The following is a 17,133-nucleotide window of genomic DNA, read 5'->3' on the forward strand; positions in this document are numbered from 1 at the left end:
CCCGCTGCCCGTCTCGACACGTTCACATCCAACAGTCTCTCTCTCTCTCTCTCTCTCTCTCTCTCTCTCTCTCTCTCTCTCTCTCTCTCTCTCTCTCTCTCTCTCTCTCTCTCTCTCTCTCTCGCAAGCTTATTAATTAAGACATAATCCAGCTTACCATTAACTTCACTCACCTTAGTATACTTATGTACGAACCTCTTATGTACGAACTTCTTTTTAAACCAGGTATACACAACCACTAGTCCATTTCCAGGACACAGCTCCACAATATGTATACACCATTTCCATTGACATTGGGTAACCCAATGCCCCATAATTGCATCCTCAGCTCCCACGTCACCCATTCTTCCATTCCAATCTCTCATCACTACTACTGGAGCGCTCTCTAATTTCTTACTTTTCTAAAAGAAGGAATAGAGAAGTGGGCCAAGTGAGGATTTTCCCCCTCTTAGGCTCAGTCCTCTGTTCTTGACGCTACCTCGCTGACGCGAGAAACAGCAAACGTGAAAAAGATTATATAATATATATATATATATATATATATATATATATATATATATATATATATATATATATATATATATAGTATATATATGTATATATATATATACTATTTATTTATTTATTTTGCTTTGTCGCTGTCTCCCGTGTTAGCGAGGTAGCGTAAGACAAGGGAACAAATGGGAACTTCAGTGAAGGGGGCTAATGGGGAGGTGATAACAAGTGGTGGTGATGTGAGGAGATGGAGTAAGTATTTTGAAAGTTTGTTGAATGTGTTTGATGATAGAGTGGCAGATATAGGGTGTTTTGGTCGAGGTGGCGTGCAAAGTGAGAGGGTTAGGGAAAATGATTTGGTAAACAGAGAAGAGGTAGTAAAAGCTTTGCGGAAGATGAAAACCGGCAAGGCAGCAGGTTTGGATGGTATTGCAGTGGAATTTATCAAAAAAGGGGTGACTGTATTGTTGACTGGTTGGTAAGGTTATTCAATGTATGTATGACTCATGGTGAGGTGCCTGAGGATTGGCGGAATGCGTGCATAGTGCCATTGTACAAAGGCAAAGGGGATAAAAGTGAGTGCTCAAATTACAGAGGTATAAGTTTGCTGAGTATTCCTGGGAAATTATATGGGAGAATATTGATTGAGAGGGTAAAGGCATGGACAGAGCATCAGATTGGGGAAGAGCAGTGTGGTTTCAGAAGTGGTAGAGGATGTGTGGATCAGGTGTTTGCTTTGAAGAATGTATGTGAGAAATACTTAGAAAAGCAAATGGATTTGTATGTAGCATTTATGGATCTGGAGAAGGCATATGATGGAGTTGATAGAGATGCTCTGTGGAAGGTATTAAGAATATATGGTGTGGAAGAATGGAGTGAAAAAAGTTTTGTGCTCGGGGCCTGAAATATACATGAGAGTGTAAGGCGTCAACGGGATGAAGAAAACTAGATCAGTATGTTTTACAGGGGGCGACGTGTGTGTGTATGTGTGTGTGTGATGAACACATCTCGTACAGGCAACACCTCTTGTTATGAAATAACAACGAACATTAAGTAAGATATATTTCTTCAGCCAGGAGCTAACATGAAGCAATTTCCCACGAGGAAATGTATCTCTTCCAGAAGGGGAGTTTTATGCACTCGTACCTCGACGCTTTGATAAGATTACCCAGCTGTAAGTTGGTACAGTCTTCGCTCTCCAGTGAAGAGGAAGACAAATGAAGGTTTTCTTGTTCGATACAAAATTGGTGAAACGTAGAGAAATTCTGATTTAGATACGTTGAGGGGGGGGGGAATGGAAGTACAAAAGTGGTGAAACGTAGAGAAATTCTGATTTACATACGTAAGGGGAAAGAATGGAAGTACAAAAATGGTGAAACGTAGAGAAATTCTGATTTACATACGTAAGGGGAAAAATGGAAGTACAAAAATGGTGAAACGTAGAGAAATTCTGATTTATATACGTAAGGGGAAAGAATGGAAGTACAAAAATGGTGAAACGTAGAGAAATTCTGATTTACATACGTAAGGGGAAAAAATGGAAGTACAAAAATGGTGAAACGTAGAGAAATTCTGATTTAGATACGTAGGGGAAAAAAATAATGTAGGTAAAATGATTTGGGAAAGTCAGGGAAACTTTTTTTTTATTCTTTTTTTCTCGTTGTGAAGGGAAAGGTACTACACTCCTGGACTGCTTGCGAACACGATGGTATGACATATGGGCATAATGGCCCAGTCTTTGGCTTGACTCTAGTGTTAGTTCGAAGCCTTGTCTGAGTTCGAAGCCTAGTCTGAGTTCGAAGCCAAGTCTGAGTTCGAAGCCTTGTATTATTTCGAAGCCTTGTATCAGTTAGAAGCCTTGGTGTCAGTCGAAGCCTTATATTATTTCAAAGCCCTGTATCAGTTAGAAGCCTTGGTGTCAGTCGAAGCCTTATATCATTTCGAAGTCTTATATCAGTGTAGAAGCCTTAGTGTCAGTTCGAAGCCTTGTGTATCATACCCCAGTGGTCGCACCCTTGTGTTTCAGGATCATAGCTCGACTCTTGATTAAGAGTTACTTCGAAGCGTAAGTCTCAGTTCGAAGCCTTTTGTATCATCCCTCAATGGTCGAACTCTTTTTGTGTTTCAGAATCGTGGCTTGACCCTTGTGATTAAGAATTAGTTCGAAGCCTAGTTTGATTCTGAAGCCTGGTATATCATACCACAACAGTCGAACCCTTGTCTTTCAGGGTCGTAATCTCGTATTCTTGTGGTTAAGTTCAGCAGGTCGAAGCTTTCAAATGGTTTGTACATTACCGAATCGCGTCTCGAGTGTCTGTTGGGCTAAAGCGTCATTTCCATTGCCTCTGTCTAGCGTTCTCAGCCGATGGACTTCGAGTTGTTTTCTTCAATATATCGCTCACTCTCTCTACCCATCATCATTGGTGCAGCAAGAATAAAGTAGCATTTGCTGTATAAGTTCGTAAGAAACTCCTTTTTTTTTACGATTTCCGACTTGGCAAGGGCAAGAAATTATATCTTAATTATGTAAATCTCGGATGAAAGCAAGACTAAAGTCCACAAACTTTCCATGGTTTACCCCAGACGCTTTACATACCCTGGTTCAATCCACTGACAGCACGTCGACCCCGGTATACCACATTGTTCCAATTCTCTCTCAACTGACTGTTAAAGATGGAAAGACTTTTAGGAAGATGGGAAGGACAGAAGATGGAAGAGACTTCTCCAGCTTTGCTGTTTGAGGACGGAAGCGGGTATCAGAAAGTGTCACTCGTCGTGTGACGAGTCTCTGTAAGGAAAGCATCAGCCAGTCGCCTACAGCACGTCCAGGTGGGAAAGATGTAGGCAGCTCACAAGAGCAGCTGCATAAGTGATGCTTGTGGAAGAGAGATAGATAGATAGATAGATAGATAGATAGAGAGAGAGAGAGAGAGAGAGAGAGAGAGAGAGAGAGAGAGAGAGAGAGAGAGAGAGAGAGAGAGAGAGAGAGCAGCAACATCCTTTTATATATTGGACGGAAAGATGATGGCTAAAGGGACGTGCAACCTGTTGAGTGAGTTGATATGTTGGAAGTCTTTTGATTCCACTCTGGCTAAGAGATATGTAGAGGAATGGATATATGTGATATATATTTACGTTGGAGGCTCCAGTCATGGACAGACGTCCAATTCATGGCCAGGCCTTAATTGAAATATAGAGAGACATGAAATTGGGAAAGGAGAGACAAGGAAAAGTATTTATGAATTTTGGAGGAAATGAAAACCTTGTCTTTTGAAATATGCCAGGTCATAGATACGGGGAAATATATGAGGGGGGTAGAGACTTCCAATGCTTCTAGGTGTAGAGAAACAGTTATTAAATCGGCCCACCTTTGAGTTGCTGACGGCCACACAGTAGTAATCATGTGACGCAGCAGCTTGCCGAGTATTGCGTGGTCTAGCTAGTGATGGGGGGCACACGAGCAGCCAACTCTCGGGAGCAAAAAGTATTCAGATACACGAGAAGCACAACTCCATTCTGGTGGATGGAGATGAATTGCTCACAAAGAAAATAATATCACTACCAGTTCCACACCAGCTTTTGAGAAGCAGATTTCTGTAATGTTCAAGTAGGTGTTCGATGTAGTGTTCAAGTAGGTGTTCGATGTAGTGTTCAAGTAGGTGTTCGATGTAGTGTTCAAGTAGGTGTTCGATGTAGTGTTCAAGTAGGTGTTCGATATAATGTTCAAGTAGGGGTTCGATGTAGTGTTCAAGTAGTGTTTGGATATTCAATGATGGAAAGAAAACAAACGTATGGGTATAATTCATGCAACCAGGTTACTAATGTCTGTCCTCCACCCCGGAGATGCAACTGAGGTCCAAATTAAGATAGGAAATATAGTTAGTGCGAAAGACGAACGTTGGAATGAGGAGGGAGCGAGGGAGGAAGGTGGAGTTGAAAGCGTTTGGCGTCGAATCACAGTCGTCAGAACGAATTGGGTTAGAGGTGGGATAAAGGCCGTTTTCTTTGAAGATGAGGTGGATGGTGATGGAAGAGAATGATGGAACAGAATCTTGTTGACAGGTTAAGAGGGAGGAGTGACTCCCTCAAAGACTACTGTGATGGAATAACCGGGAGGGAAGATGTACACTAGAGAAGGAGGAGGAGGAGAAGGAAGGAAGTTGGGTCTGGAAGTTCTTTGAGCTCCTGTCTAATGCCTTCCAGATGTCGAGGTCCAATTTCCTTAAGAGAGAGGATGGCCTCGGTGGTGTAGTGGTTAGCGTTACTGACCATGAGTCATCACGGGACCAGCCCGTTCTCAGAAATGTATGGGTTCGAATCCTTGGCGTGGCAGTCGGCTTACACCAACCCTAGGTGTTCATCCTCCCTCTCGTTGCTGGTCGAAAAATGGATACGTGCCTTAGGCTTGGGTATATGTGTGTGTGTGTGTATGTATGCATACATTCACAGAAGGAAATACATGGTATATATATATATATATATATATTTAGATAAATTTTGATTCAACAATTTACAAACAAGTTATGATTTGTGTAGCAAAGTGCCATGTATATATGTATATATGTCTGTATGTGTATATGTATGTATACGTTGAGATGTATAGGTATATATATTTGCGTGTGTGGACGTGTATGTATATACATGTGTATGTGGGTGGGTTGGGCCATTCTTTCGTCTGTTTCCTTGCGCTACCTCGCTAACACGGGAGACAGCCACGAAGTATAATAAAATATATATATATATATATATATATATATATATATATATATATATATATATATATATATATATATATATATATATATATGAAGAGATCACAATTGAGCGCGTGATCAATTAAATTCCTTTTTTACCAAAGGGAACATGCCATTTTTCAATTTCCTGTGGTAAGAAAGGAATATAATATGCTATTTCCTTTGGGGCGGGGTAGCGACAGGAATGGATGAAGGCAAGCAAAATGGAATATGTACATGTGTATATATGTATATGTCTGTGTATGTATTTGTATGCATATATTTTTATGTATATGTGAGTATGTGGGCGTATATATACATCTATGTGCATGTGAGTGGATCGGCCATCCCTCGTGTGTTTCCTGGCGCTACTTCGCTGACGCGGGAAGCAGCGATTATGTATTATAAAAATGATAATAATTAAAATGATATATATATATATATATATATATATATATATATATATATATATATATATATATATATATATATATATATAAATATATAATATATAAGGTGTGTGTGTGAGTGGATGGTCCACTCTTAGTCTGTTTCCTGGCGCTTCCTCGCTGACGCGGGTAACAGCGATTATGTATAACAACATGTACACATGTATATAAAGCTACTATGCATAACTCACATGTTAATCATAGTCAGTAAAATAATGCAGTAAATATACAGGATGATAAATGAGATTCAAGTTGGCCCAGGTTTGTCAAGGGTTTAACAGAATAAACCCTGGTGTTTTATTCTCGGATTTTCTTGCGAGTTTAAGCAGTTGTATTAACATGTGTTTAAGACCTTCCATGAATTGGAAAGTTGCCATTTTCTTTGGTACATAAGTGGATGGCGGGTTCCACCAGTCTCCCATTTTCGCATATGTTTCTTCCGAGAGCAGAATATATCAGAATAAATCTGTGAGAAGACATTGTCACTTTTATCATAACAAAAGACTGTTATGTTGTAAGTTAAGGTGTATTAACTGAACGGAGCTTCGAATCGTACGAGAGGTTTGTTTCCCTTATAATGTCTTTGTAAGTAAGACACTTATGATCCCTTAAGTAAGACAGTTATGAATCCTTAAGTAAGACAGTTATAATCCTTTTACTAAGACAGTTATGATTCCTTAACTAAGACAGTTATGATTCCTTAACTAAGACAGTTATGATTCCTTAACTAAGACAGTTATGATTCCTTAAGTAAGACAGTTATGATTCCTTAACTAAGACACTTATGAAACCTTAACTAAGACAGTTATGATCCCTTAAGTAAGACAGTTATGATTCCTTAACTAAGACACTTATGAAACCTTAACTAAGACAGTTATGATCCCTTAAGTAAGACAGTTATGATTCCTTAACTAAGACACTTATGAAACCTTAACTAAGACAGTTATGATCCCTTAAGTAAGACAGTTATGATTCCTTAACTAAGACACTTATGAAACCTTAACTAAGACAGTTATGATTCCTTAACTCAGAGATATGATTCCTTAACTAAGACGGTTATGATCCCTTAAGTAAGACAGTTACGATTCCTTAACTAAGACAGTTATGATCCCTCAACTCAGAGTTATGAATCCTTAACTCAGACAGTTATGATCCCTTAACTAAGACAGTTATGATTCCTTAACTTAAGCAATGCTACAGGAGGAAGAAACTACCTCTTTACCACACCATTTCTCCTTAATGCATATTGTGATTTAATTCTCTCGCTTGTTGGGCTCCTAATGACCTTGATTGTGGCCTTATTGTGACCTAATATGACCTTATTGTGACCCTATCAAGACCTTATTGTGACCCTTTTGTGACCTTATTGTGGCATCATTGTGACCTTATTGTGACTTTATTGTGATCTATTTTGACCTACTGTGACCATATTGTGATCTATTGTGACCTATTGTGACCTTGTTGTGACCTATTGTGACCTTATTGTGACCTTATTTTGACCTTATTGTGACCTATTGTGACCGTATTGTGACCCGATTGTGAACTTATTGTGAACTTATTGTGACCTTATTGTGAGCGAGAGAGCTATTGTGACCTTATTATGAACTTATTGTGACCTTATTATGAGTGAGAGAGCTATTGAGACCCTAGTGTGACCCTACTGTGACCTTATTGTGAACTTATTGTGACCTTATTGTGAGCGATAGCAATTGTGACCTTATTATGAACTTATTGTGACCTAATTGTGACCTTATTGTGAGCGTGAGAGCTATTGTGACCTGATTGTAACCTTACTGTGACCCTATTGTGACCTTAGTGTGACCTTATTTGTGAGCGGGAGAGCTAATGGCCCTCTTCCGTCTGACCAAAGCCATAAACCAAGCCATGTACCTTCGTCAGGATAATCTCTGGTCTGGTGAATGGTAATGGTCGATTTATCGACTCAACCATCGCTTCATTAGGCGAAGATGCATCTGCATATTCCTGCTTCACTCTGATTTTACATTAATACATACACATGTGCACACAAGGGATATATATATATATATATATATATATATATATATATATATATATATATATATATATATATATATATATATATATAGTTTCAAACTATTCGCCATTTCCCGCATCAGCATGGTAGCGTTAAGAACAGAGGACTGGGCCTTTGAGGTAATATCCTCACCTGGCCCCCTTCTCTGTTCCTTCTTTTGGAAAATTAAAAAAAAATGAGAGGGGAGGATTTCCAGCCACCCGCTCCCTCCCCTTTTAGTCGCCTTCTACGACACGCAAGGAATACGTGGGAAGTATTCTTTCTCCCCTATCCCCAGGGATAAGATATATATATATATATATATATATATATATATATATATATATATATATATATATATATATATATATATATATATATATATATGTATATATATTTCTTCTTTCTTTTTCTTTCAAACTATTCGCCATTTCCCGCATTAGCGAGGTAGCGTTAAGAACAGAGAACTGGGCCTTTGAGGGAATATCCTCACCTGGCCCCCTTCTCTGTTCCTTCTTTTGGAAAATTAAAAAAAAATAATGAGAGGGGAGGATTTCCAGCCCCCCGCTCCCTATATATATATATATATATATATATATATATATATATATATATATATATATATATATATATATATATATATATGTATATATATATATATATATATATATATATATATATGGTTTCATAAGTGGTAGAGGATGTGTGGATCAGGTGTTTGCTTTGAAGAATGTATGTGAGAAATACTTAGAAAAGCAAATGGATTTGTATGTAGCATTTATGGATCTGGAGAAGGCATATGATAGAGTTGATAGAGATGCTCTGTGGAAGGTACTAAGAATATATGGTGTGGGAGGCAAGTTGTTAGAAGCAGTGAAAAGTTTTTTTATCGAGGATGTAAGGCATGTGTACGTGTAGGAAGAGAGGAAAGTGATTGGTTCTCAGTGAATGTAGGTTTGCGGCAGGGGTGTGTGATGTCTCCATGGTTGTTTAATTTGTTTATGGATGTGGTTGTTAGGGAGGTGAATGCAAGAGTTTTGGAAAGAGGGGCAAGTATGAAGTCTGTTGGGGATGAGAGAGCTTGGGAAGTGAGTCAGTTGTTGTTCGCTGATGATACAGCGCTGGTGGCTGATTCATGTGAGAAACTGCAGAAGCTGATGACTGAGTTTGGTAAAGTGTGTGAAAGAAGAAAGTTAAGAGTAAATGTGAATAAGAGCAAAGTTATTAGGTACAGTAGGGTTGAGGGTCAAGTCAATTGGGAGGTAAGTTTGAATGGAGAAAAACTGGAGGAAGTAAAGTGTTTTAGATATCTGGGAGTGGATCTGGCAGCTGATGGAACCATGGAAGCGGAAGTGAATCATTGGGTGGGGAAGGGGGCGAAAATCCTGGGAGCCTTGAAGAATGTGTGGAAGTCGAGAACATTATCTCGGAAAGAATAAATGGGTATGTTTGAAGGAATAGTGGTTCCAACAATGTTGTATGGTTGCGAGACGTGGGCTATGGATAGAGTTGTGCGCAGGAGGGTGGATGTGCTAGAAATGAGATGTTTGAGGACAATATGTGGTGTGAAGTGGTTTGATCGAGTAAGTAATGTAAGGGTAAGAGAGATGTGTGGAAATAAAAAGAGCGTGGTTGGGAGAGTAGAAGAGGGTGTTTTGAAATGGTTTGGGCACATGGAGAGAATGTGTGAGGAAAGATTGACCAAGAGGATATATGTGTCGGAGGTGGAGGGAACAAGGAGAAGTGGGAGACCGAATTGGAGGTGGAAAGATGGAGTGAAAAAGATTTTGAGTTATCGGGGCCTGAACATGCAGGAGGGTGAAACGCGGGCAAGGAATAGATTGAATTGGATCGATGTGGTATACCGGGGTCGACATGCTGTCAATGGATTGAATCAGGGCATGTGAAGCGTCTGGGGTAAACCATGGAAAGTTGTGTGGGGCCTGGATGTGGAAGGGGAGCTGTGGTTTCGGGCATTATTGCATGACAGCTAGAGACTGAGTGTGAACGAATGGGGCCTTTGTTGTCTTTTCCTAGCGCTACCTCGCACACATGAGGGGGGAGGGGGATGTTATTCCATGTGTGGCGAGGTGGCGATGGGAGTGAATAAAGGCAGTGTGAATTGTGTGCATGTGTATATATGTATGTGTCTGTGTGTGTATATATATATGTGTACATTGAGATGTATGGGTATGTATATTTGCGTGTGTGGCCGTGTATGTATATACATGTGTATGGGGGTGGGTTGGGCCATTTCTTTCGTCTGTTTCCTTGCGCTACCTCGCAAACGCGGGAGACAGCGACAAAGCAAAATAATAAAAAAAGAATATGTATATATATATATATATATATATATATATATATATATATATATATATATATATATATATATATATATATATATATATATATATTATCCCTGGGGATAGGGGAGAAAGAATACTTCCCACGTATTCCCTGCGTGTCGTAGAAGGCGACTAAAAGGGGAGGGAGCGTTTGGCTGGAAATCCTCCCCTCTCGTTTTTATTTTTTTTTTTAATTTTCCAGAAGAAGGAACAGAGAAGGGGGCCAGGTGAAGATATTCCCTCAAAGGCCCAGTCCTGTGTTCTTAACGCTCCCTCGCTAACGCGGGAAATGGCGAATAGTATGAAAAAGATATATATATATATATATATATATATATATATATATATATATATATATATATATATATATATATATATATATATATATATTGAAAAGGATCACAATTTTGCACATGATCAAGATATTTCTGTGAGTCCACGGGGAAAATGAAACACGATAAGTTCCCAAGTGCACTTTCGTGTAATAATCACATCATCAGGGGAGACACAAGAGAGAAATATAAGTCAGTTGATATACATCGAAGAGACGAAGCTAGGACGCCATTTGGTAAACATGTGATTGTCCAAAACATACAAAGAGCGTTCATAAACTTATCATTTTACAAATTTTATCAACAATAAAGTTATCTAATTTGTATAGACCATTACTAGTATTAAGATTATAATTCTTTGTGTATTTATGATAGAAGATTCAATGATATTTCTCGTGGTAGAGTTGGAGTTAATAACTGAGATGGCATTACTCCAGTCAATACAATGATCATAGTTTTTAACGTAATAAAACAAGGCATTTGATTCTTGTCCCGTTCTTATACTATATTCATGTTGCTTAAGTCTAACAGAAAGAAAATTTATCACAATTTAAACAAGGCACTTTATAGATGCATCCAAGAGAATTTTCTGGTGAATTCCTGATTAAGATATTCTTTATAGTATTATTGTTGCTAAAGGCAACATTTACATTAAAGGATTTAAGCAACATGGTAAGTAAAGTGAAATTATTATTAAAAGGGAGAACATCGGTGGAGGGTGCAAAAGAGAAAGTTGAAATAGGTAGTGATGAAGTGAGGAGGAGATGGAATGAGTAATTTGAAGGACCGTTGAATGTGTTTGATGATATAAGGGCAGATGTAGGGTGGTTTGGTCGAGATGGTATGCCAAGTGAGAGAGTCGTGGAGAGTGGTTTGGTGAAGAGAGAAGAGGTGGTGATAACCTTACATGAGATGAAATGTGGCAAGGCGGCGGGGAGTGGATGGGACTGCAGTTGAATTTCTAAAGAAAGTGGGTGACTGTGTTGTTGATTTTGTGTGTCTGAGGGTATGTTGGGGCTTCTACTCCCTTATGGATGGGCCAAGTAAGATGAAAAAATTGTGTGTGTGTGTGTGTGTGCGTATTCAGGGTTCATAGGGATAAACTTTTGGAAACGGAAGGATTCGAAAAAAAAGAAAAAAGACATTCAATAGTAAGATAAGATGAATTCAATTCACTTTATTATAGTGACAAGCGACTGGAATTTCTTCCAGGCCATGTTTTCCTTCGACTGGCATTTCACATTTCGAGCTCATTCCAATAGATTACCAAGGTCTCCCCTCAACCCTTATGTTATATGGGTTTCCAATGCATTCCTACTTATCATTCCTGTCCTCCAGCAGATAACTTCAGTTATCTTTAGCTTTCCAATGTACTGTCCTCCAGCAGATAACCTCTGTTATCTGTAGCTTTCCAATGTACTGTCCTCCAGCAGATAACATCTTGTTATCTGTAGCTTTCCAATGTACTGTCCTCCAGCAGATAACCCCTGTTATCTGTAGCTTTCCAATGTACTGTCCTCCAACAGATAACCTCTGTTATCTGTAGCTTTCTAATGTACTGTCCTCCAGCAGATAACCTCTGTTATCTGTAGCTTTCCAGTGTGCTCTCGCCTACCCCCATGCGCTCCTGTACGTAGCCCAAAAGGTAAAACAAGCCGCCCCCCCCCCCCCCATACAACTTCCTTGGGAAACAATCCCCCATACAACTTCCCTGGGAAACAAGCCCCCCCCATACAACTTCCTTGGGAAACAATCCCCCATACAACTTCCCTGGGAAACAAGCCCCCCATTACAACTTCCCTGGGAAACAAGCCCCCTGTACAACTTCCCTGGGATACAAGCCCCCCATACAACTTCCCTGGGAAACAAGCCCCCTGTACAACTTCCCTGGGATACAAGCCCCCCATACAACTTCCCTGGGAAACAAGCCCCCTATACAACTTCCCTGGGAAACAAGCTCCCCCATTACAACTTCCCTGGGAAACAAGCCCCCTGTACAACTTCCCTGGGAAACAAGCCCCCTATGCAACTTCCCTGGGAAACAAGCTCCCCCATTACAACTTCCCTGGGAAACAAGCTCCCTATACAACTTCCCTGGGAAACAAGCCCCCCATACAACTTCCCTGGAAAAGAAGCCCCCCCATTACAACTTCCCTGGGAAACAAGCCCCCTGTACAACTTCCCTGGGAAACGCCCCCTATACAACTTCCCTGGAAAAGAAGCCCCCTGTACAACTTCCCTGGGAAACAAGCCCCCTGTACAACTTCCCTGAGAAACAAGCCCCCCATACAACTTCCCTGGGAAACAAGCCCCCCATACAACTTCCCTGGAAAAGAAGCCCCCCATTACAACTTCCCTGGGAAACAAGCCCCCCATACAACTTCCCTGGGAAACAAGCCCCCCATACAACTTCCCTGGGAAACAAGCCCCCTATACAACTTCCCTGGGAAACAAGCCCCCCATACAACTTCCCTGGGAAACAAGCCCCCCCATTACAACTTCCCTGGGAAACAAGCCCCCTGTACAACTTCCCTGGGATACAAGCCCCCATACAACTTCCCTGGGAAACAAGCCCCCTGTACAACTTCCCTGGGAAACAAGCCCCCCATACAACTTCCCTGAGAAACAAGCCCCCCCATACAACTTCCCTGAGAAACAAGCCCCCCATACAACTTCCCTGGGAAACAAGCCCCCTATACAACTTCCCTGGGAAACAAGCCCCCCATACAACTTCCCTGGGAAACAAGCCCCCCATTACAACTTCCCTGGGAAACAAGCCCCCTGTACAACTTCCCTGGGATACAAGCCCCCCATACAACTTCCCTGGGAAACAAGCCCCCTATACAACTTCCCTGGGAAACAAGCCCCCCATACAACTTCCCTGGGAAACAAGCCCCCCCATTACAACTTCCCTGGGAAACAAGCCCCCTGTACAACTTCCCTGGGATACAAGCCCCCATACAACTTCCCTGGGAAACAAGCCCCCTGTACAACTTCCCTGGGAAACAAGCCCCCCATACAACTTCCCTGAGAAACAAGCCCCCATACAACTTCCCTGAGAAACAAGCCCCCTATACAACTTCCCTGGGAAACAAGCCCCCCCCAATACAACTTCCCTGGGAAACAAGCCCCCTATGCAACTTCCCTGGGAAACAAGCTCCCCCATTACAACTTCCCTGGGAAACAAGCCCCCCCATACAACTTCCCTGAGAAACAAGCCCCCTATACAACTTCCCTGGGAAACAAGCCCCCCCATACAACTTCCCTGGAAAAGAAGCCCCCCCATTACAACTTCCCTGGGAAACAAGCCCCCCATACAACTTCCCTGGAAAAGAAGCCCCCCCATTACAACTTCCCTGGGAAACAAGCCCCCTATACAACTTCCCTGGGAAACAAGCCCCCCATACAACTTCCCTGGGAAACAAGCCCCCCCCCATACAACTTCCCTGAGAAACAAGCCCCCTATACAACTTCCCTGGGAAACAAGCTCCCCCATACAACTTCCCTGGAAAAGAAGCCCCCCCATTACAACTTCCCTGGGAAACAAGCCCCCTGTACAACTTCCCTGGGAAACAAGCCCCCCATACAACTTCCCTGGAAAAGAAGCCCCCCCCCATTACAACTTCCCTGAGAAACAAGCCCCCTATACAACTTCCCTGGGAAACAAGCCCCCCCATACAACTTCCCTGGGAAACAAGCCCCCCATACAACTTCCCTGGGAAACAAGCCCCCCCCATACAACTTCCCTGAGAAACAAGCCCCCCCAATACAACTTCCCTGGGAAACAAGCCCCCCATTACAACTTCCCTGGGAAACAAGCCCCCCCACCCCAATACAACTTCCCTGGGAAATATGCCCCCCACCTCAATACAACTTCCCTGGGAAACAAGCCCCCCCCCACCCCTCCATACAACTTCCCTGGGAAATATGCCCCCCACCTCAATACAACTTCCCTGAGAAACAAGCCCCCCCCACCCCTCCATACAACTTCCCTGGGAAATATGCCCCCCACCTCAATACAACTTCCCTGAGAAACAAGCCCCCCCTCCCCCACCCCAATACAACTTCCCTGGGATATCCAGCAGTATTTCCTGTCCTTCTTCGATCACTGAGATGGGACCTTCATATCCCATATCATCCCACAGTCCCAGGGGATGTGAGGGTCTGGGTGGATACCTCGTCCCGTCAGCCTAGCGAGGGGAGGCTGTCAGCCTAGCGAGGGGAGGCTGTCAGGCTAGTGAGGGAAGGTTGTCAGTCTAGCTTAGGGAGGCTGTCAGACTAGCGAGAGGAGGCTGTCAGCCTAGCGAGGAGAGGCTGTCAGCCTAGCGAGGAGAGGCTGTCAGCCTAGCGAGGGGAGGCTGTCAGCCTAGCGAGGAGAGGCTGTCAGCCTAGCGAGAGGAGGCTGTCAACCTAGCGAGGGGAGGCTGTCAGCCTAGCGAGGGGAGGCTGTCAGCCTAGCGAGGGGAGGCTGTCAGGCTAGCGAGGGGAGGCTGTCATCTAGCGAGGGGAGGCTGTCAGCCTAGCGAGGGGAGGCTGTCAGCCTAGCGAGGGGAGGCTGTCAGTCTAGCGAGGGGAGGCTGTCAGTCTAGCGAGAGGAGGCTGTCAGCCTAGCGAGGGGAGGCTGTCAGCCTAGTGAGAGGAGGCTGTCAGCCTTGCGAGGGGAGGCTGTCAGCCTAGCGAGGGAAGGCTGTCAGCCTAGCGAGGAGAGACTGTCAGCCTAGCGAGGGAAGGCTGTCAGCCTAGCGAGGGGAGGCTGTCAGCCTAGCGAGGGAAGGCTGTCAGGCTAGCGAGGGGAGGCTGTCAGCCTAGCGAGGGAAGGCTGTCAGCCTAGCGAGGGGAGGCTGTCAGCCTAGCGAGAGGAGGCTGTCATCCTAGTGAGAGGAGGCTGTCAGCCTTGCGAGGGGAGGCTGTCAGCCTAGCGAGGGAAGGCTGTCAGCCTAGCGAGGAGAGACTGTCAGCCTAGCGAGGGAAGGCTGTCAGCCTAGCGAGGGGAGGCTGTCAGCCTAGCGAGGAGAGGCTGTCAGCCTAGCGAGGGGAGGCTGTCAGCCTAGCGAGGAGAGGCTGTCAGACTAACGAGGGGAGGCTGTCAGCCTAGCGAGGGGAGGCTGTCAGCCTAGCGAGGAGAGACTGTCAGCCTAGCGAGGGAAGGCTGTCAGCCTAGCGAGGGGAGGCTGTCAGCCTAGCGAGGGAAGGCTGTCAGGCTAGCGAGGGGAGGCTGTCAGCCTAGCGAGGGAAGGCTGTCAGCCTAGCGAGGGGAGGCTGTCAGTCTTGCGAGAGGAGGCTGTCAGCCTAGCGAGGGAAGGCTGTCAGTCTAGCGAGGGGAGGCTGTCAGCCTAGCGAGGAGAGGCTGTCAGCCTAGCGAGAGGAGGCTGTCAACCTAGCGAGGGGAGGCTGTCAGCCTAGCGAGGGGAGGCTGTCAGCCTAGCGAGGGGAGGCTGTCAGGCTAGCGAGGGGAGGCTGTCAGCCTAGCGAGGGAAGGCTGTCAGCCTAGCGAGGGGAGGCTGTCAGCCTAGCGAGGGGAGGCCGTCTGGCTCCGTCCCGCGAAGGGGCTTTGATCTCCTGCAGGGGGGAGGGAGGGAGGAAGCCCCCCCCCCCTCCTCTCCCCCCATGCCCCCCCCCATCAACCCCCCTCCCCCCTCCTCCCCCCTCAAAAAAAAAAGAAATATTTTTGAATCTTGAGCACCGGAAATGTAAATCTCTCTCTCTCTCTCTCTCTCTCTCTCTCTCTCTCTCTCTCTCTCTCTCTCTCTCTCTCTCTCTCTCTCTCTCTCTCTCTCTCTCTCTCTCTCTCTCTCTCTCTCTTTATCTATCTATGTATCTCTGTCTATCTATCCATCTATCTATCTATCTCTGTCTATCTATCCATCTATCTATCTATCTCTGTCTATCTATCTATCTCTATCTATCTATCTATCTACCTATCTCTATCTCAATCTGTCTCTGTCTATCTATCTATTCATCTATCTATCTATCTCTATCTATCTAGCTCTCTATCTATCTACCTATCTATCTATCTATCAAAGTCGTCTGTACTCAGTCAGGATGGACTCATATAAAACAACGTGTGGGATCTTGGTGAGTAATTGTGAGCCATGTATGGCAATGTTTTCCGCCCTTGGTAATGACGTGTTTATCAGTGTGTGCTACAAGTAAGGGTGATATTGCCCTCTCTCCATTCATATATATATATATATATATATATATATATATATATATATATATATATATATATATATATATATATATATATATATATATTCCTATGAGTCCACGGGGAAAATGAAACACGAAAAGTTCCCAAGTGTACTTTCGTGTAATAATCACATCATCAGGGGAGACACAAGAGAGAAATATAAGTCAGTTGATATACATCGAAGAGACGAAGCTAGGACGCCATTTGGTAAACATGTGATTGTCCCCCCCCCCCCCCTTTTATTCGCCTTCTACGACACATATATATATGTGTGTGTGTGTGTGTGTGTGTGGATGGGCCGTTCTTCGTCTGTTTCCTAGCGCGACCTCGCTGACGCGGGAAACGGCCATCAAGTGTGATAGAATGATTATTTCCATGAAATGATTTTGAATCGGGCATTCCTTAGCCATCGTGCCGTTTCAGCTAACATAAGAAAAAACTATATATATATAGGATATAGCTCATATATCAAATATCATATATGATATAAGATGTCCCTCTATATATTGCTCTAGGCCGGCAGAGCCTCCGAACCTGACATCAATATGTCA

General features: G+C 43.4%; 1 protein-coding gene and 1 long non-coding RNA gene across 3 annotated transcripts in view; both read left to right on the plus strand.

The window, feature by feature from the left end:
* LOC139762976 (uncharacterized) overlaps positions 1-17,133 on the plus strand; it is a 198,358-nt gene that overhangs the window by 40,543 nt on the left and 140,682 nt on the right. The window lies entirely within an intron of this gene.
* Positions 1-17,133, plus strand: part of LOC139762963 (uncharacterized) — a 102,207-nt gene that overhangs the window by 29,043 nt on the left and 56,031 nt on the right. The gene's annotated exons all lie outside the window — the stretch shown is intronic.

Source organism: Panulirus ornatus, chromosome 45 (assembly GCF_036320965.1).
Source record: "Panulirus ornatus isolate Po-2019 chromosome 45, ASM3632096v1, whole genome shotgun sequence".
Taxonomy (NCBI): Eukaryota; Metazoa; Arthropoda; class Malacostraca; order Decapoda; family Palinuridae; genus Panulirus; species Panulirus ornatus.